Source organism: Macrobrachium nipponense, chromosome 36, assembly GCF_015104395.2.
Source record: "Macrobrachium nipponense isolate FS-2020 chromosome 36, ASM1510439v2, whole genome shotgun sequence".
In the NCBI taxonomy this organism is placed as follows: domain Eukaryota; kingdom Metazoa; phylum Arthropoda; class Malacostraca; order Decapoda; family Palaemonidae; genus Macrobrachium; species Macrobrachium nipponense.
The window spans coordinates 54,281,461-54,307,295 of record NC_087220.1 but is presented as its reverse complement, the minus strand read 5'-3'; positions in this window follow the sequence as shown (position 1 = coordinate 54,307,295).

Sequence of the window (25,835 nt, the reverse complement as noted above, 5' to 3'; positions counted from 1 at the left end):
GATACTCGTAAGTGCTGGATGTAAACAGAAGTTTGGAAGTTTTTTTTTTTTTTTTTTGTTTATTATAGTTAATGGTTATATACTTAATAATTATTTGAAATGAGTACATGCAATACATTTTATAAAAAAAAATTGTGAATTAGATATCATAAAATATAAAATAAATCAGACTGCTATCATACGTGTTTTTTAGAATTCTTCTTCTGTTTTAATATTACGTTACGTATAGGTTTCATTATAGCTGTCAGTAACTCTGTATCTTCATTAGGTAAAGATAGAATAAAGAATAGAAATGAATGGTTATTATACTGTTTGGTTGTTTCATTAGTTGAAGAGAGATACTAATGAAAATTTATGGCTTATTGTGTCCTAGGAAAAGTGATTGCTTGGCGTTCATTCGGTACTCGTAAGAGTTGAATGTAAACAATCGATTGGAAGGTTTTTGTTTGTTTGTTTGTGTATTATAGTTAATGATTAATTAATAATTATTTGAAATGAGTACATACTGATTATTTATACATTTTTTGGCATATTCTTAAGCTTTTAGCTTCTTAGGTTTAGATGTCAGAATCATAGACTAGGCTACAGTAGCAACCGCTAACATAGGCTAGGCTTATTGCTAAGGGACATATGCCAAAGTCCTAATATATGCAGTAAAAATGGGGTTGAACATTACATGCAGTTGAATATTACTCATGTATGTACAGTATTTTGCCTTTTTGGAGTCCTATTTCTTCCATCGGATCGGCGTCGTAACCCTAGAACATCTGTTGTATGCCTGGAAATATAGTTTACTGGGGTGTTTTTGGAGGGCTTGGAACGGATAGGCCATTTTACATGTAAAATGTGGTCCAAGATATGAAAACCTCATGATACAAAGGGCGCCTCGGAACGGATTAATTTCGTATCTCGAGGTACTACTGTAATTCGGCACCAACAGTAACATACCAAACACATTAGATTTTCAACATAGCAATTCTATACTACCATACACATTAATGGGTTGTATACATAATGCACAAACAGCATATGGGGCATGCCACACTGCATCTTCAATACCTGTACTTAATATTTTTGTGAAAAAATTATAAGGCAAAATATAGAGCATAAATACTATAGCTGAAAAAATTATAAGGCAGAATATAGAGCATAAATACTATAGATTCATTACAACTACCAATCATTCCAAAAGCTCACAAGCTGGAAAGCAGAAGGGGCACCCAAACACTTACAAAAGTATTATGCAAGCATAATTTATACAGTATAATTAAAAGCGTTCATCAGGCAATACTGCAAAGTACACTTTACCCTTCTGCATGAATCCACGGATGATCAGGTGATGTAACAAGTCGAATATCTTTCATTTGATGCTCTCTTGTGGCAAAAAAGTGTATGTATAATACATTCTATATTATATTTACACAAATGATTAAACATATATCAACAAAGCATTTGGTAAATATAACCAACTCATAAAAAAATATTGGGTAGGAACAGTAATGTATACTGATTAAATATAAATCAATCTTACCTGCTATACTGGGGGTACTGTTGAGCTTCAGAGCTCTGACAAAAGGTGTCCCATGTTTTTTCTAATACCTCAGCTGAGTCAGCATATAAAAGGGCCCTTGCTACTTGCATAAGTTGTGGACGTTGTTCCTTTTTGATGTTGTGTGACCCATTGCAAAGCTACCTCCAGACCTGAAAGAGCATTATAAAAGGGAGAAGTGTGAACGTGTGGGATTGAAGAAGCTTTACAAAACAGAATCATCCTGCCCACCTATGTTGTATCTTGGAGGGATATTGGCATTAAATGCAGTACAGGAGTTACAGATATGCACAGGTTAGATGAACAACCTAAGAGGACCAAGTGGGAAGTGTAGATCAGACTCAAACAACAAAATGTAGACGAGACCTGTAGTTGAATAAAACAGTAGATTATGGCATTTGGAAATGTGTTTTTATGCTGTGCACAAGAATATAGCACCAGCTGAAACTAAACTGGCATGAAAAATGGACAAATATCACCCACCATATAAAATGGATCAAGAGGAGGATTTGTATCAAAACCTGTTCCAAAGGATAATTAATTCAATTTAGAGGTGTCTTAATACCCTCTTCTTAAAGGAGTTGTCATAGTCTTAGGAATATTGAAATACAGATAGAATTATATAAAGGATATGGGCAGTACGAGGATAAACATGGGTAGAATGATACACACTTACCTGCTGGAGGACATGGAACACACAAAGGAAAAGCTGAGAGTCCGGCCAGACTGTTCGAAGTGTTTTCCTCTCTGCCTCGCTGTTGTCAGTTATGAAGCAGTTTGGATAGTTTTGATAATAAAAAGCACTTTTGTCTAAGACCTTTTTTGCAGTTGAAAACCTGAAAGAAATTTAGTATAAATCTAGCTCTATTCTTCATTTATAAAAACTCAAAATGCTAATTCCTTTTTCATGAAGATTTAATTCACACAAAATGCTAATTCCCTTTCCATGAAGGCTTTACACCCAAAATGCTTGTTAATATTGGAATAAATGCAAGAGATATTTGTTATCATTATTGCAATTTCACTATTATATTAATATGATAGTAGAAATATAAATTCATAAACTATGTGGTGCACTGTTAGCTATGATTATAGTTTGTTTAATAATTTTACTTAAATATCAATTATGCATACCTTTGGTAAGCTTGGGAAGATGTGAAGATTACACCAAAGGGAAGGGCCCCACAAGGCCCCGCCACAGAGAAGTGGAGTCACAACAGCATTCAACTGGTCGACATGGCTTGTTGTGTCAACAAACACCACTTCACAAGCCTCTCTCATGTTTTTGTGAACTCTGAGCATAAACTCTGTTACTAAAACAATAATGAAGTTGTCTCCTTCTCTTAGAATTTCAATTATGGTACCTGGATTGTCAGCTGCATATTTTTCAATTTGGGTAAACATACTCTCTCCACCAACACTGCTGTGCTTTTCCTGCCGCCATACATCCCAAAGGTGTTCCACAGTTCGCTGTGTTGGATTTATGGCGTTATTTGCCATATCAATAAAATTTGAAAGCAGTTTTTCCTGATGAAATCTGGAAGCCTGTGCTGCTGTCATTCCTGAAACAGAATATGACAGAAAACTACCATTTGACTTCATAATTATGTGGTACAAAGGAACACCTTACAACAACTATAGTACATTGGATGAGGAAAGCCACCACAAAATCGTAATTCTGCCTTCAAAATAATTAATACTGCCACTGTTACTAACACACTTAACAGTCTTGGAGGACTGTATTAACCATACCTGTTGAGTCAGTAGTAACCGTAGTACAGTGATCCCCCGTATTTGTGGGGGATGTGTACCAGACCCACCCGCGAATAGTTAGAATCCGCGAATGTTTGGAACCCCCCTCTAAAAATGCTCATAAACTCCTATCCTAAACATGCAAACACCAAAGTACCTAAAAAGACCATCCTTCATCAAATATACATAAAATATCCTATTATGGTTCATATTAATCTTTGAAAGATTATTAATGCTGTTTTAAAGTAAATCTTACATTTTATGGTTATACATAAATACATACTATGTACGTACTGCATGACTTAGTTACGTATGTAAAAATAATTCAGTCCCCCCATAAGTATTCAGTCATGCACGTTTTCTTTCATACTGTTACTATTTGAGACATCCATTTTCTTTTTACAAGGGAAACAATTGTATGTGAAATCATAAATACCAAAAGTCTACTTAAAGTATTATCCTACATCAAATATACCATTGAATTGGTATTATTAATATCATTTTAAAGTCATCTTAAACATTTTACCATTAGAAATTTATAAACAGCCAATAGCAGAGAGAGAGAGAGAGAATAACTCCTTACGATTTCAATAGATTGAAATGAACGTCTGTAGGCAACTTTTTTCCCCTCCCATAAATACATATATATCTCCAGAGAAGAGAGAAAGAGAGGACTGTGCAATTATGTTTGTCTGTCTATCAGAACTTTTGCTGAGAGCGAGAGAGATAAAAGAAGGAAGAAATAGAAACACCAAATGTATACCTTATGTAACATCCTGCATCAAATTTACCTTAAATTATTATCATATTACTGTATTAATCTTAGAGATTGTATTAATATAATTTCAAAGTAATCCTAAACATTAGTAGCCTTAAAGGTATATACTTACTACATACGTACTTATAACACTTGCAGCCAAGAGAGACAGAGTTACCACTATGACAAGTATCTTGTGGAGAGAGAGAGAGAGATTGTCGTCCTTACAGTATTTAAAAGAGAGAAATGGAATGATTATTGTATTTAAAATACTCACATATGAATTTTGTACTTACAGTTATAGTATTATTATTGGAAAATATTAATAATAAACTTATTGCATACATGTCCATGAAAATGATCTCAACTCGGTAAAAGAGAGAGAGAGAGAGATTACATAAAACCATTAAATTCGTTGACCATTGTATGGCATTGTTACTTTCCCAGCTCCGAGGGTCACTGGAGTTATGAGGTAGGGAAATTGATACAGATAAGACGAAGGGAAGAATTTTCATTTGAAATTAGTTATCGTATTATTACTACTTCTATTATTATTTGAAAATAAAATAAACACGTGCATCTACCATAAAAATTCTCTCATCTCAGTAAGAAAGAGGAGTTATCCTTACAAGTGAAATGGAAAGGTAATTTTCATCTCTTTAAAATACTACCATTATGAATTTTGTAATTACAGGTTTATTATTATTATTATTATTAAATAACTGAAATTATCAATAAACGTTTTACATACTAGTACCATAAAAATTCTTTCATCTCGGTAAAAGAGAGAGAGAGAGAGAGAGAGAGAGAGAGTGTTTATCTCTCTGTTCTCTCAAAAAATACTTATAACACTTCCAGCGAAAGAGAGGGGGGGAGTTACCACTATGACACATTATTATCTTGTGTGGCAAAAGAGAGAGAGAGAGAGAGAGAGTTAGCCTTAATTAAAAGTGACATGGATAGATAAGTATTGTATTTCTTTAAAATACTATCACATAATATGAATTTTGTAATTGCAGTTATTATCATTATTACTATTTGAAAGTATTAAAAACATATAGTACAAGTACTATAAAAAATCTCGAGTCTCAGTAAATGAGAGAGAGAGAGAGAGAGAGAGAGATGATGAGATGAGAGGAGATCGAGAGAGAGAAGGAACGGACTGGGTGGGGCGGGTGAGGAGAGAGAGAAGGGGGGGGGGGGAAATTTCATGAGCACTTGATGGCAACACAACAGCTCTTCCCCCTCCTGTTACAGAACTTGATATATCTGACAGTTTTAGTGCCTGTAGTTAGAGAAAGAAAACTGGGATTTCCTTCATTCTTCCATAATTTTTTAAATTTATAAGCTAAAATCTTACTAATTCAATTTGGTATTTTCTTTAATGAATTGATATTATTGCTGTATAAATTAATATTAATATTTGAAAATAGAAAATCATTTATTTATCATACAAAAAAAACATACATCTTTGTAGTAGAGAGAGAGAGAATTATTATTTTTATTATGTGATATCATTTAAACTTATTAAACTTACTAATACAGTATTAATCGAAATTAATATTTGAAAATTAGTAAATCATTTTTGTATCATAAAAATGTATTTTGTCATGAAAATAAACATCAAAATACACTAATTAGTGATTATTTTCGTCGGAAAATTCCACGAATGGGCAAGTCCGTCCGCGAATAATTTCTAGATAGGTTCCAAAGAAAAATCCTCGATTGTGTGAGTCCGCGAATCCGGAGAACGCGAATACGGGGACCACTGTACTTTAATAGGTGTTAAAAATTAGTTTTCATACAATGAACTTACCTGTCAGATATATACTTAGCTAAGACTCCGTCGTCCCCGACAGAAATTCAAATTTCGCACCACTCGCTACCGGTAGGTCAGGTGATCTACCTGCCTGCCCTGGGCGGCAGGACTAGGAACCATTCCCGTTTTCTATCATATTTTCTCTGTCGCCGGTGGTATCAACATTGTTGTTACTACCTCCTGACTGGAATTCGCTTTTCAAGACTTTTTTGATCATCTATATTGGATTTCTTGGTGACGTACTGGATCGTTGTTTTGGCATTCGCTACTGTGGACTGGATTTAGACTTGCTTTTGATTTTTCTGATAGAATGTCTGATTCAAGTGTTAGTGTGAGAGTGTGTGTGAATGTAGGCTGCAAGGTGAGGATACCGAAGGCTTCGGTTGATCCTCACACTGTATGTCGTAAATGTAGGGGGTTTGACTGTTCTTTGGCTAACACCTGTATTGAGTGTGAAAAGTTGAATGCTAATGAATGGAAGACTCTAACTTCTTACTTGAAGAAGTTAGAGAGGGATAGAATTAGACGGGCTGCACAAAAGAGTGTGAGTACAAGGCCTATTGAGCCTTTTTCTGAGTCTAACTCTCCTTTTATTAATGATTATGATTCTCCCTATGTATCTGAATCCTCACAGGCTTTGCATTCGGATTCGGCTTCGGAAATCGCCAATCTGAAGGCTACTCTTCGTAAAATGAAGACAAAGATGGCGGCCATGCAAGGTAAGGGAAGTGATTGTGAATTTCCTAGACTGGTCCCTTGGGGTGATGTCTAAGAAGGCTCATGACTCGGAAGGTCTAGACCCCGAAGTCATTCTGAGTATTCTTTCTTGTATTGACAAGGCAGTACAAGAACGGATCGGGAGAAATCTCCTCTCTTTTTGGAGCGGTACTCCTTAAGAAGAGGAGTATTTTTAGTTCTTTCTTAACCAAGGCGGTTTCTCCCTCACAGAGAGCAGCCCTGGTTTTCGCTCCCATGTCTGACTTCTTGTTTCCTTCTCAGTTAGTGAAGGACATTTCTCGAGATCACTGCACTGAGAAGGCGACAGGAAGGCCCGAACAGGATCTTCTCCTGCAACTGCCAAGGAAAGAAAGAGACCCCCTTGTTTCGGTTGACAAGAAAGGAGCGACTTCTACGGTTCAGCCCTTTCGAGGAGGCCCTCTCTCCAGAGCTCCCTCTCAAGAGAAGAGGTCCTGAGAGGAGAGGTAAAGCTTCTTTCCGTCCCTTTAAGAAAGGGAAGTGAGACAGACAACCTCCAAACACCAGTGGGTGCCAGGCTTCTCGAATTTGCAGACGCCTGGTCACTCATAAACTCGGACGCCTCTTCGATGTCCATAATCAGGAAGGGATATCTTATCCCCTTCCAGGACAGTCCTCCCCTAACGACCATTCCGCGGGAACTGTCAGCCAGATACAGGGACCCTGTACTGAGGGATACTCTTCGTCTGATGGTGAATCAAATGTGGGACAAAAGAGCTATAGAATTAGTTCTAGAGCAAAACTATCCGGGGTTTTACAATCGGCTTTTCCTGGTTGCGAAAGCCTCGGGGGGCTGGAGACCAGTACTAGATGTCAGCGCTCTGAACAAGTTCGTTCTAAAGGAGAAGTTCTCTATGGAGACTTCGGCCTCAGTCCTGGCGGCTTTGCGTCAAGGAGATTGGATGGTGTCGCTGGATCTCCAGGACGCCTATTTTCATGTCCCGATTCACCCTTCGTCGAAGAAGTACCTCCGTTTCATGACGGGGGGAAGGATCTTTCAGTTCAGGGCCTTGTGTTTCGGCCTGTCCACAGCTCCTCAGGTCTTCACAAACCTGATGAAGAATGTGGCGAGGTTTCTTCACCTCAAAGGCGTCAACATCTCTCTATATCTGGACGATTGGCTCATCAGGGCCAGAACAGAGAGACAGTGTTTGGAGGACCTTTCTTTGACCCTAGACCTGATAAAGGCGTTGGGACTACTCGTGAACCTCGAGAAGTCACAGCTGATTCCCAGACAGAACTTGGTCTATCTGGGATTCAGATGGATTCTCGGGGTTTTCGAGTATTTCCTTCGCAAGAGAGAATCGTGAGAGGCTTGGAAAAAGTCTCTCTCTTCTTAGGGAAAGAACGGACTTCGGCGAGGGAATGGTTAAGCCTTCTAGGCACCCTTTCCTCGCTCGAACAGTTCTTTCCTCTAGGAAGACTGCATCTTCGTCCTCTTCAGTTTTTCCTAAGGAGATCATGGAACTGGAAGACGGGACTTCTCTCCGACAGTTTTCTCCTTCCAATGGAGATGAAACCACACCTACAATGGTGGTTGTTCCCCTCTAAAAGAGAACAAGGGAATTTCTCTGGAAGTTCCGAACCCAAGCCGAGTGTTGTATTCAGACGCATCGGAGAAGGGTTGGGAGCAACACTAGGACCGAGAGAAGTGTCAGGCACCTGGAAGGCAGCACAGGTGTCCTGGCACATAAATTGCAAAGAACTTCTAGCAGTTCACTTGGCGCTAAAGTTCTTCGAACCCTTTGTGACAAAACAGTGTGGTCCAAGTGAATGTGGACAACACTACCGCCCTGTCCTACATTCGGAAGCAAGGAGGAACGCACTCCGTGTCTCTATACGAGATAGCAAGAGATCTGCTAATTTGGACCTCACAGAGGAACATCTCCCTCCTGACAAGATTTGTTCAGGGTACGAGAAACGTCAGGGCGGACAGACTGAGCAGGAGAAGCCAGGTCCTTCACACAGAATGGACTCTTCATTCGAGGTGTGTCAGAGTCTTTGGGATCTTTGGGGCACTCCTCACGTATGATCTGTTCGCCACATTCCTTTCCAAAAGGCTGGAAGTCTTTTGTTCAGTGGTGGAAGACCCAAGAGCTCTCGTGGTCGACGCCTTCCTGCTAGACTGGTCTCATGTGGACGTGTACGCTTTCCCCCCTTTCAAAATCCTGGGACAAGTGTTGAGAAAGTTCGTAGCGTCCAACGGGACAAGGATGACCCTGATAGCCCCGTTTTGGCCAGCACAAGATTGGTTTGCCAGAGGTGCTGGAGTGGGACAGTAGACTTCCCAAGATCCCTTCCAAAAAGGGTGGATCTTCTCAGACAGCCACACTTCGAGAGGTTTCATCAAAACCTCCCCACTCTCGCGCTGACTACCTTTCGACTATCGAAAGACTTGTCAGAGCGAGGGGTTTTTCTCGCGAAACTGCAAGTGCTATCGCTAGAGCCCGCAGAGCTTCCACTAGACGAGTCTATCCGTCGAAGTGGGAGGTATTCAGAAGGTGGTGTAAGTCTAAGAAGTTGTCCTCCTCCAGTACCTCTATAACCGAAATCGCTGATTTCCTTTTGTTCTTGAGAGAGGTCTCTCACTTATCTGTAATCGACGATCAAAGGATACAGGTTCATGCTTTCGGCAGTCTTCAGAAACAGAGGCCTAGAGATTGCTGATAATAAAGATCTGCACGACTTGATTAGATCGTTTGAAACGACAAAATCTAAGGAACTAACTCCTCCCAGCTGGAACCTGGATGTAGTTCTCAAGTTCCTTTCGTCTGACAGATTTGAGCCTCCCCATGTAGCTTCGTTCAGGGATATAACAAGGAAATGCTTGTTTCTCCTATCTTTGGCGACAGCCAAAAGAGTTGGGGAACTTCATGCCCTGGAAGATGAAGTCGGCTTTAACAGAGACTCGGCCTTCTGCTCGTTTAGAACTCTTTTTCTAGCGAAAAATGAAAACCCATCGAATCCCTGGCCCAAGAGATTCGAGATCAAAGGCTTATCGAGTCTAGTAGGGAGAGAAACAGAAAGGTCTCTTTGCCCGGTAAGAGCCTTGAAGTTCTACTTACAAAGAAAGAAACAAATGGGAGGCTCTAGACAAAGTCTTTGGTGTTCGATTAAGGACCCCACAAGAATCATGTCTAAGAACGCATTAGCTTTCTTCATTAGGGAGTGTCATTACAGATACTCACAAGTTCTGTCCTGAGACTCTTTTCCGCTTTTAAAGAGTAAAAGCCCTGATGAAGTTAGAGCAGTGGCGACGTCTCTCTCTTTTCAGAAGAATATGTCGCTAAAGAAAATCATTGATACGACATATTGGAGGTGCAATTCGGTATTTGCATCTCACTATCTTAAAGACGTTCGCGTGACCTACGAGAAATGTTTTTCTCTGGGGCCTTTTGTATCGGCGGATACGATACTGGGTACGGGAGCAAACACCATCCTTAACTTTGTACATACCTTCTACTAGATATGTTCTAGATTTCTGCTGACAAAGAGGGCTCGGTGCTGCACTGGCGGCCAGTCACTGTTGTTCAGTAAGGAACTCTTGTGATATCTTTTAGAGGAGTAGGTAAAATTTTTTTTTTTGAGGAATTTTTGTTAATGAATGCGTTTTCGTTTCGAGTTATGGGTTTTTTGTAATGAGTTCGAGGATAACTCAGAACAATTCTATATACTAACATGGTGGTTAGGATCAGGTGGTCGGGATTGGTTATGCTCCTTCATAAGGTGTGTTGTCATAGAAGTGGTCCAGTACCCATTGACAAAGTCCTTTCAGGCTCTGCCGAGTAAGCGGTTCATATACCCATCGACAGACCCACAAGAACTCTAGCCATAGATCTAATGTCTCGCTAAAGTCTTGAGGTGATGCAGACTACCGGGCTACAGCCACGAAGTCTACCACCTATCAGGTAGGAACCAAGGTTTTTCTTTTATACCTACAACATATGTTGTTTACCTGTCTATTCCATATTAGCTGTCTCTGACCCTCCACCAAAAGGTGCCAATCAGCTAAGTATATATCTGACAGGTAAGTTCACTGTATGAAAATGATATTGTTATAATACAATAAAGTTTCATACATACTTACCTGGCAGATATATACGATTAATGGCCCACACCAGCCTCCCCGCAGGAGACAGGTGGAAGAGAGAAAATATGATAGAAAACGGGAATGGTTCCTAGTCCTGCCGCCCAGGGGCAGGCAGGTAGATCACCTGACCTACCGGTAGCGAGTGTGCGAAATTTGAATTTCTGTCGGGGGACGACGGAGTCTTAGCTAAGTATATATCTGCCAGGTAAGTATGTATGAAACTTTATTGTATTATAACAATATCATTTTAATGTGGAAGGCAGCTATTTTTGCCTAACCTAACCTAAACAAACCTACCGGACTATATTAAAAATTATATTAAACAAAACTGAATCTCTTGTTCACTATGGAAGGAATTTAATATTTTGGAGTAACAGGTATGTATAATGTGTGGACAGACATAAACCTTTCTTTATTGGTAGGGTAAGGTAGGTTGGGTAAAGTAAGTTAAGGTTAGGTTAGGTTAAGTGAAGTTAGGCAAGCCTAACCAAACAAACTATAGAGGCTCCCGAGTGTGTGTCTTTCATACGCCGAGATGTTATAGTACGTAGAATCTTGGGCCATTCATTAACAGAACTGATGAGTTTTTCGCTATTTCATATCGTATAGAATGGCATGCACAAATATATATATATATATATATAGTTAACAATTTATTTTCTTGCACTTTGAACGTCGTCCCCATGTTATACAAAGGCTCCATATTTTGTGTAAAAGTTGAATGCGAACCATGCATAAGCTAATTAATTTTTTATACGAATACTAGCATATATCGAGACGTCCACACTCGTGATCTTAGTCAGTATAAAAGTTGCCACAAGTGAATTAGTGGTTATAAAAGTATTGGCACCTTTTTCTTGTCCGATTCTTTCCAAATTAATGGCGCATAATATTGTTTAACTACAGGATCAATCTGTCCACCACCCAAACCTGATATTACTACTCCCAAGGATCAATCCGTTCATTAAGGGTTAAAGAAAACAAGGTTAATTTGTCTGGAAGTCCGTGGAACCATGCTGTCCGATTTTTTGTTTGTTTTACTACTAGCAATGCCAAGCTGATTGGTGGATGGTATTACGAGCTTTTGGAGCCAGTATTAAGTTTCGGTGGCAGTATTACGGTAGCAGAGTAGGTGCATCCCGAAATGGGATTGGGGATGGTCTCCGAAGTAGAGGACAATATCATACAGCAACCTTCAAAACACATTATCAACTCACCTGCATGAAAGTACTTGAAAAATTTTTCTCTGGTTTCTGGGAGCACATGCAGTTCTTTTAATGCAGCAGCTGATTGGTTGTGATTGTGTCCCCCGGTGATTGTTACAAAACAGGGATGTGTCTCAGTTTTGAGGTCTTTGCGCACTGTATTAACAGTGTTCAACTTTATCTTCAAGTCCATCACAACAGGACATCTGAAATTCATGATCAAATGAGTGATGTTTCATCACAGAATATGAAAGCCTACTAAATGTTAAACTGCATCCAAAACAACATTGCATTAATAATATAGTACTAGACTAGGGGTAAACACTGCAGTGGATCCACTGTCATCGCGTGGATCAGTCTTATATATTCACTCGATATTTAATTGGTGAAACAAGAATACAATTTCATCTTTAAGCATACCATTCAAAAGATTGAAGTTTCGTCAACATAATGTGATATATGAAAGCACCATGGTAATGCAATAATGATAAAATTGCTCTAATATGTATATATACTACAAATAGATATGCTAATTTCATTCATTTCCCCGGTTATGTGTAAGTCTTATACCCAGTTTGGAGGGTAAACACATACCAATTGGCAACATTGATAAACAATAGAAGAGGACGAACAATGCCGTAGGTACTGTTCACAGCAAAACTGTTGATATTTGAGTCAGGAATCTGTTTACTTTTTCAACAATTTATTTTCAAATTAATAATCTTGAATAGCCTAAGTAAAAAATTTATGCAATTCATGACCTTATACTACCATTTAACAATTTATTTAAATAATTAGTATCTAGTGCACTCTTCTTCTTCTTCTTCTTCTACCAAAACATCGTAGTTTCCTTGGATAAGCCATGGTTGGTGTCATTGTTGACGAAGGTTGTGAAGAAAGTGCCCCAGCGTCTATGGGTACAAGTGGTGTGTGGATTTAGCACATGGAATGGGAAGTTTATTGACGCGAGCGGCTCCGCAAACATCAAGATGGCGTGAATCTTCTAAATTGTTGGCGTTATACGCAAACATCGAGATGGCATCAATCTTCTAAATTGTTGATGTTATAAGTAAAAATTTCGAAAGCGTCATGAAGGTGTTTGCACTGCGCATAGCTAGACTTTCATTAACCTCTGTTTAATCTTAAAATATGACCTTAATTTCTAACTTTGGAGAAAATACTTACTTCGGAAGGATAGTAGAGGTCTCGAGCTGTTGCTCTCAGCACCAATAACTTGTGACTGGTGCCCATCAGTGTCAGGATGTGTTAAAGTACTTTTTTGAAGGGTGGATCCACATGCGGTGAAAACTGGATCAGCTAGTCCAGTCGGTTGTTTCCCCTATCACACACTGTCCAGTCGGTTGTTTTCCCTATCACACTCTGTCCAGTCGGTTGTTTCTCCTATGACACTCTGTCCATATAGCACACAAATTATGCACACTACATCCCATGCTCAATATTTTTTATCTGATTTTCCTGTACCTCCAATACATAGGCTAGTCAGTGTAGACATGACTCAATGGCTAAATATTTGTTAAGGGAAAAAAAAAGGTGTATTATAAATACGTACCCAGTAAAAGTTTTTCTCACTCATTTGTGTCGCTGGTCTGCATGTATGCATAGCAGTCTCTTATGGTAAGCCAACCTCTTCTGTGTGTATTTACTCTTATGGATCCCCCTGATCCCAACTCCTTGACGAGGTGGGGGGCTTAGGGATCCACTGCAGAGGGAGTATGCCCCTGTATGCCCACTCTCTCTGCTGTGGATCCAACTGAACATTGGGACCTTTCACTCCTTTACTCCTCCTCCTCTAAATTTTCCCTCTTCCCTCCTTCTTCTTTCGTTGACGACCTTGGCGTGGTTTTGGAGTATTGAATTGACCGCTCTTTTAACTTGATGGAGGGTGGAGTTGGACGGCATGCCACTCCACCCGTAAAACTAGAGTACCTGACGTGGTCGAGCGAGGGGAAATTTTTATGTCAAGCCATGCCCACAGTGCTGGGTCCGATCTCATGGGTCTGACGATCCTTAAGGCACTGTGGGTATGGCGTATATCCAGGTGAGTGTCCCAGGGCAGTTACCACAGCGTAACAGTATTGCTCCTCCCCCAGTTGGGCCTCCTTGGTGAGAGGGATCTCATCCTGGACGAAATATTTAAACTTTATATATATGGAAACTAAAACAAAAACCCCTACGACTTCTGGCATGGCAATGGACTGTTTAAGGAAATCCCAGGTAATGAAGAAACAGGCTGGTATTAAAACTTTAATACCATACAAGCCATAAAGAATAAGCAAATTTAGAATTGACCCAACCTTGACTCACTTCGACTCCCTCTTTGGGAGTGGAAGTTGGTCAAGGTTCTTGACCTTGGAAACTGACAGAAAAATATCAGCATTAAGATTGGAAAATTATTTGTTAAGTAGGCACCCAACCTCAGAAATGTCATTTAGACAAATAAAAGAACAGGAGTGGTTAATAGAAACCACTACAAAAAATCAATCTGAAAATTATTTAACCATAAAGAACATAGACAATATAAAAGTAATGATAAGAAAGCACGACAATATGAACAGTGTACAGGGTACTGTAGTACTTCCTAAAAGTGAAGAGCCAATAGAGAAAAATATTTTGCTGGATTCCCTTAAAAAAAGGTACAACAATGTACAAGATTGTGAAGTATACATAGTATAACCAGTAAGAACAAAGTAATGAAAGAACATTGAAAATAGCAAAAATAAATTTGTTTGAGGCCAAGAATTGCCTTTCAAAATTAAAATCATGGGCCAAAATAGAGAACTGAGGCCTTATGTTCCAAACCACTACAGTGCCAAAACTGCAGTAAATATGGGCATACATGGAAAAATTGCAGAAATATATCGATTTGTGCGTATTGTGGATCTGACAAACATACCACGCAGTGGAAGTGTGGTGAACCAAAATGTGTAAACTGTGGCCAAAATCACCATGCTAGGTCTAAGGAGTGTATGTACTATATATACAATACAGAACTGAAATTACTTCAGGAGAGATCAGGAATGCCAATAAGAGAAGCCAAACTAGAGTTGAGAGTTAGAGGAATGCATGATCCCGCTAGGAAGCAAATGTTCTCTGCTGCAATGAGCTCAAAGAATGAAACAAAAATGGAAGCAAATAACAAACCCCTAATAGATAAATCAGAAGGAAAAATAACTTTACAAGAAACTAATATAGCAAGAAATTAAGATACTTGTGCAACTGTGTGTTCAAATTCATTTGAGATATTGGAGGAAATGGAAACACACGAGAATAATACATGCATAACTGAAATATTACAAGACAATTATAATGAGCTGGAAGCTAAAGATAAAAAGATGCCTTTAGAGAGAACTCCACCAAAACCAAAAAGCCAACCAATTATTAGAGAGGTATCAGTTAAAGTAAAGACCAAAGATCCACAAAAAGTGCACAGACAAGAAAATAAGAACATACCCTTGTCTCCTAAAGTAATAATAAAAGAATTGGATGGAAATACCCAGAACAATAAAGAAATAATAGAGGAGAACCTCATAGACAAAAATGAGTATGTGAAGGGAGAAGAGATTACTCCCTCACCAGTAATTGGTGCACTAAAAGTGAATGAAAAAAGGACTCGTAAGAACTATGCAACAAAAACAGAAATATAACAAAAGAGAGTTTAACAAACACTATACGAAATTTTATAAAATATAGAAGTAAAGAAACCACTAGTCTAGAGACTCGCAAAAAAGGCTGTATGTGCATTGGACACCTAATGTCCTATAAGGAAAAGCAAATAAATGTTGTAACTAAAATTTTAGAAAAAATGCAACTAGATAAACCACAACAAGAAAGTAATGCTTGAACACTCTTAACATAATATTTTCAATAATTATATAATACAATGGAACATAAATGGTCTCCAGACCAGATTACATTTGGGAGAATTACAACGCTTACTGAAAGAATACGAACCAATGATGATATGTTTACAACATGTCAATAAAACAGTATCAACAATTGGTAAATATACCTTAGTATCTACATCTAGAGAAGAAGAAGGAAATTTAGGTACTGCTATATATGTACATAACAAAGTATGTTATGACAAGGTACCTGTAAACTTTGCTGACTTGCAAATATCGAGCATCAAAATACGAATAAAAAACTATAATTATGTAATTTATAACATATACAACCAACCTAACAAAAATTACGACATAGAAAAACTTAAGAATTTGTTTGGCAATGCCAGAGAACCTACATTGATAGTAGGGGATTTTAATGCTCACAACCCGATATGGGACTGTAACTGTACAATCTCAAATAGAGCAGGGAGTAAAATTGAAGAGTTCGTGGAGTCAAACGACATGTGCTGTATAAATGATGACGAAATTAGTACATATTTTTCAAAAACACATGGAACATTTTCTTCAGTAGACCTAACTCTTTGTACAACAAATACAATTGACAGAATAGATTGGAATATAGTTGATGATTTGCACACCAGTGATCATTTCCCAATATTAATATCATTATTACATAATAATCCTGCAAAACATGTTCCTCACTATAACATTAATAAAGCAGATTGGGAAAAATATGAAATGCACACAAGAAATATCCAACCATTTGAATATTTAAAAGACCATAATGAAACTAACAAAATTCTTGTTGACTTCATTAAAAAGGCTGCTGATCAAGCAATACCAAAGTCAAAGCCCCATCCAACAAAGCACAAAGTCCCATGGTGGTCTGATAAACTGACAGACTTAATTAAAGTAAAACACTCAATAGGGAGACGACTAGATAATTTAAATAGAACGTTCAGTAAAATAAATAAAACATTACCAATATTAGAAGGAACTTTACAAAAAATTACTATAATATTACTAGAAATTGATACATTAAAGCCTATATACAACAAAATATCTGCAAAATTTAAAAAGGAAGTAATTCAAGGAAGAATAATTTCATGGAGGAAATATGTATCAGATCTCTAATAATACTCCCATACAAAAAGTATGGGAAAAATTCAGAAAAATAAATGGTACTCAAGTTAAACCACCTAGACATGCCATATTGAAAGATGGAAAAAGAATACTTGATCCAAAAGAAATAAGTAATATAATAGGAGAAAACTTAGCAAATGTAAGTAGCGATAACAATTTAGATGAACTCTTCCGCACAAAGAAAAATAATGAAGAACTAATAACATTAAATTTCGAAACACAAGAAGATATATATTATAATAGAAAATTTAATATGGAAGAGTTGGAATATGCTCTCTTGAATAGCAATAAATCTGCTCCTGGAGGTGACAATATTTGCTTGAGATGATCGACCACTTAGCACCTCTGGCAAAGTCATACTTATTACAATTTTATAATCATTTATGGCTTCAGAATCTATTTCCTGATGAATGGCGTAAAGCTATAATAATTCCTATCCCCAAACCTGGAAAGGATCCAAGCAATGTTAATAATTACAGACCAATATCTTTAACAAGTTGCTTATGCAAATTACTTGAAAAAAATGGTAAATGCTAGACTAACATGGCACATTCGAGAAAACAAAATTTAACTTCCTACTCAATTTGGGTCACAGTGTAAAACAGGTCTACATTAGATTCTCTTTCTATCCTAGAGGACCATATACGCAGAGGATTTGAACGAAAACAGATAACTGTAGCAGTCTTTTTTGACATAGAAAAGGCTTATGACACTACATGGAGGTATCCTATATTGAAGACATTACAAAACAACAACGTTCGTGGACATTTACCCATGTTCATCCAAAGTTTTCTAACAAATCGAAGTTTTCAGGTGAAAATTGATGATGCTTTGTATAGAACATTCCACAAGGAAGTGTCCTTAGTGGCACACTATTTACCCTAGCAATTAATGAAATTAGTAAAAATCTACCCACCGGAATTAAAAGCAACCTTTATATGGATGATTTTGCCATATATTATTCAGCATCTCGCATTAAACATGCAGAGCGCATCATTAACAAATCTATAATTAAAATAGATGAATGGACCTCATCTGTAGGATTTGAGTTGTCCATTAATAAGACTCAAGCAATTATATTTTATAAAGATAAAAGATGGAAGAAAGGTGAAGAAATAGATTTGAAAATCAGAAGTCAAAGTATACAAATAGGCCAAACTGCAAAATTTTTAGGATTAGTATTTGATACTCATTTGAACTGGAACGCCCACATAACATATGTGAAATCAAAATGTAAAAGAGCATTGAATCTAATTAGAAAATTATCAAACACTAATTGGGGAGCTGATAGACAAACCTTACATTACTATATAAAGCAACAGTGCTGTCTATCATTGACTACGGAAGTGAAATATACGGCTCAGCTTCAAACGCAGTACTGAAAATGTTGGACCCAGTTCATAATGAAGGACTTAGAATATGTACAGGAGCTTTTAAATCGTCACCAACCTCCTCTTTACAGGTTGAATGTGGTGAACTGCCTCTCTCTCTCCATAGAGAGTTAGTAACGGTGAAAAGTGCCGTAAGAATTCAGTCAAGTGATTCACCAACCAAAAAATTATTTGAACTAAGGGATGTATTTATTAACAATCATTCACCACCTTTTCCAATTAGATCAAGAAGATTGTTTGAGTCACTGAATATATATCCACCAACTACCTCCAATAGTAAAATTACCTCCTCCTTGGATTATGAATAAAATAAAAGTTTGCACAAAATTAAAATATCTATCAAAAAAGCATCCCTATACCCCAGAACATCAGAGACAACATACAATAGAGCACATAAGCCGAAAAGGTCCACATTATGCAATATATACAGATGGATCCAAATCAAAATATGGAGTGGGATATGCTGCAGTGTCCCAAGATAAAACATGCCAGTTCTCGCTTCCCAATAATGCCTCAGTATTTACAGCAGAGTTATGTGCAATAACATTGGCCATAAAAATAATCAAAGAACACTACTTTAATAATTTTGTGATTTATAGCGACTCTAGAAGTGCTATAGAAGCCATTAATAGTTATAATCCCAAAAATAATATTGTGCAGCAGATAAAGTTTTTACTCTATAAATTATATAAAAAAGGAAAAAATATTGAAATATGTTGGATCCCTGCCCATGTCGGAATAAAAGGAAATGAAGAAGCTGATAAAGCAGCCAAGGAAGCAATCCACAAGGTGAGAACAAATGTAAACATCCCTATTAGTGACACTGTAGCTTATATAAAAACAATAATTGTAAATAAATGGCAAAATATATGGAACGAAGAACCTGAAAATAATAAACTAAAACAAATAAAACCTGACGTTACAAAATGGAGCTCCATATACCAGAGAGAAAGACGCGCAAGTAATCCTGACACGTCTACGTATAGGCCACACTCGTCTAACACATGGGCACTTAATGAGCAGCCCACATGACCCTGCTCCGGAGTGCTCAGAGTGCAAAGTATTGATAACTGTTAAGACATGTATTGTGTGATTGTCCAAAGTATGACCAGCAAAGACTGTCAACATTTGGAAGTAAACCAATAAAAGAAATTTTGTCAGAATCTTTCACATTTTCAGTCGTTCCGATTATGACGTTTCTAAGAAACTCTGATTTAATTAATAAAATATAAAAATAACTATTTACAAAAAAACCTTAGAGCAATTAATGAATTTTAGATAAAATTTTTAAGTTTTTTGACTATATGCTAATTTTGATAACCTTTTTAGTATGTATGGAACCGTGAGTAAATGTATTTATTGCCTGTTTGTGTTCTAGTATGAAAGTCTAAGCCTCTGTGTAGTTTTTTTTTTTTTTAATTTATTTATTTATTTTTTTATTTTTTTTATTTTTTTTTATTTTTCATTTTATTTATTATTATTATTATTATTATTATTATTTATTCTTATTATTATTTTTATCAGTATTACTATTATTAGTATTATTATTATATTATTATTTATTATTATTTATATTATTTTTTTTAACTTTTAATTTATTGAGTAGTATATTATATGACCTATTTAGTCTCAGTTCCTGGCCTTTGGCCTAGACCTGGCATTTGATCAAATCCTTCGGGCCAGCCCTATGAGAGCTGAAAATCAGCTCAGTGGTCTGGTTAAACTATTCTTATAATAATAATACTCTTATGGATGAAACTCACACAATTTTTCTTACAATGTGTGTCCTTCCATTTCATCGCCTCCTCTTCAGTTTTAACATTTGTTCTTATTACCACCGTGTCTTCCAGGATGATGTTATCAAATCCATCATTTACAAAATTGAGGAACCTCATTGTTGCCATGCTACTTTGAACCAGTACCAACAATCACCACGTGCAAGATTTTTGTGGTTGAAACATGGAATTGTTGTTGTTGTTGTATTAAGCCAACACTTCTTGTTGGCACGGGCCTTTCCCTTGTTCGGCCCGTAGGTGATCTGAAAAGATTCATTAGGTACACGGTTAATTTTTTGAAATTGGAAATATCTTTAGTTGTAGAGATAGGAGTGGACAGGGGAAGAATGATGGTGTCAGTAAGAGAGGGCCATCATGTCATATTATAGTAGAAGTTTGAAAGAATGTAAGGCTTTCGAATATCGGAGAAGCGGTGCAGGTGGGGTTGTCCAACCCTTTACTCCCTTGGGTCCCTGCGGGAGGATTTCAGTTGTAGGTAAAGTTTTAAAAGAATGATAGTGGATGATGTGGATAGAGCCTTACAGTGAGGGGATGTGATGTGGGTGGTTGATGTCACTTATTAGTTTCTTTACATTGGTGGAGGTAGGTTGTAGAGTTTTCAATGATTGTCTTTGTGACTGTGGCAGCTGCATGCTCAGCATCTTGTGCAGGTAATTAATTTTGTGCTGCACCTCTTAGCTATGCTGTTTCTCTGCATTCCAGCAGGTAGTGAAGGAGTGGTTGCTGTGTTTCTTCTTGACAGTGTTCACATGGTCTGACACTGTTTTCCACAATTTCTCAGCAGGCTTTATATCATAGTCTGAGTCTGTGGATGATCACAGCAAGTTTTCTTGGTGTGTGCCTGTCTATGGGAGGAGGCACTAGATCAGTCGGTGTCTTATACCATCTGGCAGTGTCAATGTGTTTTGTACTTTTGGCTAGCTCATCAGCCCTCTCGATGCCTGGAATTCCTATGTGACTGGGTATCCAGTTTAAGGTGACAGGTCTTCCTCTTTCGCTGTGCTGGTGTAGCAGTGTTTTAATTCGAGCCAGCAGATCCTTATTTTCTTTATTTTTCTGTTGTTGCAGGGCTTGCATTGAGGACTCTTGAGTCGGTGTGGATGATTACAGGCCCTTCTTCATTCTCCAGTGAGTACAGCAGTGCCTGTCTTATTGCTGTTAACTCTGTCTGCATAGTGGAGGCGTGGTTGGAGGTCCTCCAGTAGGCTGTGAAGTTTCTTGAATATACTGCAGCTCCCGTAGTTTGATTCTCAGGATCTACAGTGCCATCAGTGTAGTATGTTTGTGCCCCTATGGTCTCAGTGTTTCTGATTGCTTCATAGGCCGCCGCTCTTAGCTCTTCTCTTGTGCAGTCCTCTTTTGCTCTTGGCAGGCTTGAAAATGGAATTACACAACTCTCCTTTTATTATGAATGGATGATGATGTTAGTACTCAGAGGAATGTGCCTCTGCATCGGCACCTCCTTTCTGAGTAGTTTAGACAATTTTTAGATAAGTTTCAAAAGAAAAATTACCAATGAGTAATAAAAGTTATATGAATACAAATATTATTCGTATATGAAACAACACACCACACTATTATGGTCAATTCATGTAATTGTCAGGGGCAAGGTAACCATTCAGGTTCTTTTGTAAAAACATTAGCTGCATCTAAACGAACTTTGGCTAGCATGATATTATGAAAAATCTATGAATAATATCATAAAATATGGATATATATCACAATTTCATGTTTACACAACATAAAAATAACAGAAACATAAAATAACTACAGAGGAAAATGAAGAGGGCAGTATGGTGGAGCGAAATGCGTCGTCTGCTAGGAGAGTGAGATATCTCCGCCCACAGTGGCTGTAGGGGCGGAGTCTGGCCGAACGCTGAGCATGATGTTACGATGAATCTATGAATAATATTGATTTATATAGCAAGATGCGTATACAGCTATCGTAAAAACGGATATACATCAAATTTCATGTTGACATAACATATTAAAGATAATAAAAAGTTAAAACCAGCGAATGTCTGGGAGGAGAATGAACATAGCGAGTGAGTAGTACGTAAAGGTAACAGATGGCAGCATCTACATAGAAGCCTAACATAAATAAAAATGATAGAGACATAACAAAATAAGCTACTGACTGGGAGAAGAATGAAGAGGGCAGTATGGCAAAATGTGTCGTCCATCGTCTGCAAGGAAAGTGAGATCAGCATATTGCAATAAATTTATGAATGATATTGATTTACATAGAAAAATATGCACTGCTATCGTAAAATATGGATAGAACGAAGAGGGCAGCATGACGGAGCAAAATGCGTCGTCTGCTAGGGGAGTGAGATATCTCCGCCCACAATGCTCTAGGGGAGGAGGCTGAAACCTCAGTGCAGTCCGGGAATATTCAACCTGGCCGAAACCTCAGTGCAGTCCGGGAATATGCCCCCAGGAATAAGTTTACACCATGATCATTGCTGGTATATCAGGTTTATAAAAATGCATATGAAAGTCAGCTTTTTCCAGGTCCTATTGATAGAAGGAAAGATTAAAACTCCTGCGGGTGGTTTGCGTCTGAGTCTAATAGACTAAACAACTGGCTGCTCACTCAGTCCGTCTTAACCGAAGTAAACTTTTTTGCCCGATAAACTACGGGTAACAGAGGCAAGGGTCTATTTGAAAATGGGTCGAGGGGTAATTATACAAGTGACAAGTACATAACAAAATCAGTAATTTACATATCTTATGTCTTAACATATGAGATATATTAATACTGCATATAGCAAATTAAATTTCCTTTATCTGTTTATGACATGGGAACTTCTGTTCTGAAACTACTAGTGAGGTAGGCTGGTTCCCTGCCCACTCACCTTGTGAAATATAAGAACTCACTACATTTTAGGTAGAATTTTGGGAATAAAAAAGAATAAAACTACTACAACCCAGCAGCACGGAATAATAGAAAGCCGTGGTAAGGGACAATGCTCCAACGTCATACGAGTTATCCCATATTCTAACGGTAAAACTAAAAACAATACTAACCATACTGCTAAATTCTTAAACGTGGGATGATAGAGCTTCTTGTTTTATAAGTATGACGGGTCACATCAGCAGCCAACAGCACATAAAAGCTTAAATCACGATGGATTATACAAGCCCAACTTCCATTAGGCCATGGAAACAAATTCTTTCACAATGAACCATTTAGCTTATAAAACATTCTAAATTACCATGACTGTCTTTAAAGGAAACTTATTTTATATAAAATTACTTCCACTAATGTGACGAGGTTTGAGAGAGAGAGAGAATCTAAAATTAGCCATTAAGTTTTGCCTTACCACACGTTTCTTCTAAATAGACAACCATAAAGCAGTTCACTTCAGAATAAAATACATTTTAACTTTTAGGCTACACACAATCAGCTACGGAATATCTAAACGTGTAACTACAGATGCTACACACAATCAGCTACGGAACGTGTAACAACAGATGCTACACACAATCAGCTACGGAAAATCTATAACGTGTAGCTACAGATACTATTTAAGAGTTCCGACATCCACAGAAAAAAATCCTTGGGTTGCAAACGGGTAAGGATCCTAATGAGTCGATTGAAACTAAAAGAAACACTTGTGTAATTATTGTTAATAAAAGGTTTCAATAAAATCTGAAATCGGAGGCGCCTGAGCATAACTTTCCTTTAGTACGTTTTAAAAACTACTATCAATAAACAAGCAATGGTAGCTATAATGGGAATAAAAGCTTATAGGCAGCAGAAAATCGGGCATTGCGAATATGAAATCTTCAGGATTATTACTACAGCTACAGCATCTAAATTCTAAGAAACAATTTTTTACCCTTGTATGACGTTGTAGAAAATGGGTTATTACCATTTTCTAAAAAAGATTATGGAGCCCTAATTTTCCGTAGTAGAAAACGGTTAACTACAACCAAGATAAATGGGTAACAACAGTATTAAGATATTGCTCACCATTTCATAGCGCACTACGAACATTTTACGTATACAGAGGCAAGCCACCTTCTCAATTTAATTAAAGATATGATCCGAATCTCCAAAACTTTTCCAGTTTCATTACACAATTCTGTTAACCTACTTTTACAGATTATCATATTCGCAAATACATTATTGTATCAGTGTCAGAATTTGGGTCAAAAGTAAACCAAAGAATTGACCAAAATTAAATATAACAGGAAACTGATGAAGAGCCGAAGCATGTAAAATTTGATAGACCGAATGCTTCCTCTAAACAGATGAATGGATTGACAAGTTACTTTACCAAATAAACATGGCGTACAGATTCCAAGTACTTTAAACTTAGTAATTTGAATAAAAATTGAAAGACACACTAAGAAGTGAATTCTGCAACTGATTTAAGACTCTTAACGACAAAAGAATTGTGGCAAAAAAAAAAAAAAAGTTAATTCCGCTTTTACTTAACTGCTCCACAATGATTGAAAAATTAAAAACTGTCTACTTAAACTTAAAAAAAAACCCTAGGGGCTACACTGCCCTTTGAATCATGTTAATGTTGGTAATATATATTTCTGGTGTAACCTGCACTTCATAATAAACTATTGAGGACCACATATATTGAATAAAAATAAAATATACAGACAACTGATACACCAGTTTGGAACGTATCTAAGAACCCATTGGGTAACCTAACAGGTTTAAGAAGGAACTGATCAAATATTCATCATATTACTACCACCAGAGAGAGAGAGAGAGAGTATCCATATGTCCATATTCTTATCAGCTGAACTGCTGAAACTCTTGTAGTAAAACATTCCTCTAGAACTGGTTGTGAAAATGATTTGAGACTTTTCCACAGCATCATGTAATGACAATAAACCAACGGTTTATCATATAGCATTTAATGATAAAAAGCACATTACATTGTATCGTATATGCACGACAGTGCTATACTTTGTTGCACAATTACGTCAGTAAGCAGGCATTGATACCATAACGACCGTTATTATTAACAATCTTTCAAGTTAACATTATGACATAAATTAATAGAAAAAACAACAACCGCCCCAACCCTTCCTTTTTTCATTCGCGAATTCTCCCCACAACGATGCACTTATTGGGTGCCGTGCTAATAGTAGAAATAAAATTTCCGGGGTTTTGTGAATGCTCCCGGTCCCCCTTATCTAAACAACACATAAATTGGGCTGTATTGCTGTATTCATTTTCATCTTACGTGCAGTTGCTTATATTACTCTGCTTTGTATGGATTAAACGTTTTTTTATTTTGCGAAGTAGTAACGAAAAAATAGTTGTCTAAGTGTCCTCAAAACACGATCAGTAAAAAGGTAGACTAAATATCTACTGCAGTTGTTCACCGTATTTTCTGGTAACTTTTTTTTTCTCGGCGACAATATACATTTAGTCATTTCTTTTGGATAACATCCGCACAAAAATTCCATAACAGAAGCATATTAATTTAAGAGGAAAATCGGTGCCTATACTTCTGCAACATTCCTCACAATGGAATTTTAGTGTCCTGTCAACTAATCATTTGTAATGGTTATTTAATGGTTAAAGTTACTGCCAAGTGTATTTTGCTTTTCTTTTACCGTAGATTTGGCTTTGATCAACGCTTTACACTATTACAATTTCCCCTTGCACAACAACGGCGCCATGCGCATTTACAGTACACACATATAGTGCTATATATATTCATATGTCAAGTACA